General features: G+C 33.0%; 1 non-coding gene across 1 annotated transcript; it reads right to left on the reverse strand.

Annotated features, from left to right (window-relative positions):
* Window positions 1-3264: 3264 nt before the first annotated feature.
* tRNA lies at window positions 3265-3335 on the reverse strand. The gene has a single exon. It is a non-coding gene (tRNA).
* Between the last annotated feature and the right edge of the window lie 561 nt (window positions 3336-3896).

The raw sequence follows: 3896 nt of genomic DNA on the forward strand, positions 1-3896 counted from the left end.
TGGAATACAACCCCCTCTTAGTATATATCCTATATACTAAGATTAGCTATAAGTCCATATTTATAAGTAAATGGTAACTACTAATTTTATCCTCTTAGATGCGTATGTGGCGGACAAAGTTTCCCCTGGAAACTATAGTTTGCTTTATGGATAGCTTTATTGATTTTTTTTTTAGCCTGGCTATAAGCAGCTTGCCTTAACTAATGCACGGATATCAAATTAACCAGATAAAGATATATATAAAGCTAAAAACTAAAACGCATTAATTTTAGCTTTGTAAAGGTAGACTAACAAATGCATGAGGTTTAGGTGGGCTTGATAATCCTCACTCTAAGCTAGTGTAACTTCTATTTAAATTCGCTTGCAGTACGTCTGTGTAGAATCCAGGAGTTAATCAAGGATTTCTAGATGCAACTTTTCCTTCCACTAATTGTGAATATACAATATATAAGAATAATCAAGCAGCTATCACACTTACTATAGAACCTATACTACTGATTAAATTTCAACCTGCAAAAGCATCAGGGTAATCACTAATTCTTCTAGGCATTCCTTGTAAACCTAAGAAATGTTGTGGGAAGAATGTAAGATTAACCCCTATGAATAAAAGTCAGAATTGAACTTTAGCTAAATTTAAGTTATAATTTAAACCTAATATTTTAGGTATTCAGAAATATCATCCTGCAAACATTGCGAATACAGCTCCCATACTTAAAACGTAGTGAAAATGAGCAACTACGTAGTAAGTATCGTGGAAAGCTATATCAAGTGATGCATTGGCTAATACAACTCCACTTAATCCTCCTATTGTAAACATAAATACAAAACCTAATGAGAACAACATAGAAGGTGTCATTTTTATAGATCCTCCATAGCAAGTAGCTAATCATGAGAATATTTTTATACCTGTAGGTACAGCAATTATTAATGTAGCAGCTGTAAAGTAAGCTCTTGTATCCACGTCTAATCCTACAGTATACATGTGATGACTTCATACTATAAATCCTAGTATTCCTATAGACATCATAGCATACACCATACCTATATAACCAAATATCGGTTTATTTGAATTAGTTGATATAGTTGTACTAATTATACCGAAAGCAGGCACAATTAATATATAAACCTCAGGGTGTCCGAAGAATCAGAAAAGATGTTGGAATAATATAGGATCTCCTCCACCTGCTACTTCAAAGAATGATGTATTAAAATTTCTATCTGTTAACACCATAGTAATTCCACCAGCTAATACAGGTAATGATAATAAAAGTAATACTGCTGTTATAACTACGGCTCATCCGAATAAGGCTAATTTATGTAATCTTATTCCTGGTGTTCTCATGTTCACAATTGTTGTTATAAAATTTATTGATCCTAATAAACTACTTACCCCAGTTAAATGTAAAGTAAATATTGCAAGATCTACACTTGGTCCACTGTGACTTTGTAATCCTGATAATGGGGGATAAAGTGTTCAACCTGTACCTACTCCACCTTCAATTATGGCTGAAAATACTAATAATATTAAACTAGGGGGTAATAATCAGAAACTTATATTATTTAATCTAGGGAATGCCATATCCGGACCACCTACCATTAAAGGCATTAAAAAATTTCCAAACCCACCTATTAATGCAGGCATAACCATGAAGAATATCATTAATATAGCGTGAGCTGTAATTACACTGTTATATAATTGATTATTAGAAATATATTGAACTCCTGGCCCGCTAAGTTCAAGTCTAATTAACACTGAAAAGGCTGTACCTAATAATCCAGAGAAAAGAGCGAATATTAAATACAATGTACCTATATCTTTAGCATTTGTTGAATTAAATCATCTTTCCATACCCATAGACATTTGGGATCTTAATGTTAAACTAGGCTGGTGGGAACAACTTTCCTTATCTAAAGACAAAATTAGGAATTAATTTAAGTACTTTTTGTGAACATAATTTTTCACTTAAAAGTTATTAACTAATATTTTTAATTAATAATTACAAGCGAACTTACTCTGCGTTGCAAAAGCAAGCTCTATTCCTCTAGCTATCCTCCACTAAAGACTAAATTTAAGAGCTTTAGCACATTTTTCTTAGAAAAATAGCGCAGCCCTACTATAAATTAATGTAATAACTATTCTACAATCATATTATATTTTAATTTTAGTGTATTTTTTGTAATTTCTTATCGCCTCACCTAGCACTAGCTAGTGCTAGTTACCACTAAAAAAATATATAAGTAAATAATCATCATCTGGTTTAGCTTATTTCTCCTACTTAGTTTTAAACTGCAGTAATAAACCATGCAGCCAGATAATTTATCAAATTATTCGATTATGGTTACTAATAGTGCAATATACAGGGTATATGCTTCTAGTTTGCTAGCTTGTGAATACTAATTGGCTAAGTATATACTCGCAATCTAGCTGCCATAAAAGTACTATTCTAACATATTTAAAATACAAATATTTATTTTCGCTTACTTTTGTTTGCTTACCCCCTTCTTGTTTTCTTCGTACTTAACTTTGGCTGATTTTTCGAAGAAAAAATATAGGGGGGGAGCTAGAGCTTTATAAAAAAAAATATATTTTTTTTTTATAGCGAGAGCTTGCGCCCCCCGAGAGCTGGCTAACAAAGAGAGCTTGCGCCTTCCTAGCCCTCGTATAAAGCTTTAGCTCGAGCTTGCGCCTTCATAGCAGGCTTAACAGAAAAGCAGGCTACGATCATTTATATAATAACGACCATCGTGGCTATTTAGTGTAATTATCATAGTATAGTTAAGCTATAGGGTAGCTTGCAGGGGACGGGAAAAAAAATGTATTTTTTTTTTCTCGTCCGAACGAAGTTAGAGCTAGAACTTGCGGCTAAAAAAAAATTTTTTTAGCCGCAAGCATAGCTTGTGCCAGCCCTTAGAGAGCTTTAGCTTGCGCACCCCCTTACGAAGTATGCTTGCTAACGAAGGAGCTAGAGCTTGCGCCTAAATAAATTTTTTTTTATAGCCGGACTTCGTTCTAGCAAGCTACTAAAATGTATTTAGCCGGAGCTAGCACCCTCATGCATTTTTTTTTATAAAAGCAAGGGTGGTGCGGAATAATATAGTAATACTATAACAAAAATTCATCTATATTAATAGTAACTTATTCATATTTATATATATTAGTTAATATATAATTAATAAGCGGTTAAACCTTATTTTATATAGAGGGAGCTTTTTGCTAAGCCTTCATAGCACTGCCTCTTAAGGGGCAGTGCTACTAAATAAAAAAGATTAAGGAGGAATTGAACCTCATACAAATGATCTGCAATCACCGTGTAAAACCTTCTACAATCTTAATCTTTGCCCTGTACTACAAAGCCAGCGCCTTGTTTAGGGCTAGGCATATTTTTCGGCTTCGCCTATTCCCGGAGGGAATCGCGCAAGCACTTCTAACTTTAATGTGCTTTAGCTATAAATATAAAGCACTAGCTAGCTAATAAATAGCTAGCTAGTAGTAACAATACAGCACTACTCTGTAGTCAAGGGCAAGCTTTACACAGCGTTATACTTATATATTTTTGGCATTATTTTGTAATTCTAAATCTACAAGAGTATTTTCTAATATACTTACAGCCGGTAATATAAATAAGAAATGAGAAAAATATAACGCAGTACTTAATTGTCCTATTTCTATAAACGGACTTTCTACGTGTTTAGCACCTAATTGCATTAACATTAAAAAGTTCACTAAAAACAGGTAAAAGGCTATCTTGCTTAGGGGTCTAAATTGTAAACCTTTAGTTAACCCTAAATCAGCTTTAGGTAATAGTAAAATAATTAGTATTGCAGCTAACATTGCGATAACTCCTAATAATTTATTAGGTATAGATCTTAAAATAGCATAGAAAGGTAATAAATAT

Source organism: Fusarium proliferatum, assembly GCF_900067095.1.
Source record: "Fusarium proliferatum ET1 genome assembly, contig: FPRO_scaffold022, whole genome shotgun sequence".
In the NCBI taxonomy this organism is placed as follows: Eukaryota; Fungi; Ascomycota; class Sordariomycetes; order Hypocreales; family Nectriaceae; genus Fusarium; species Fusarium proliferatum.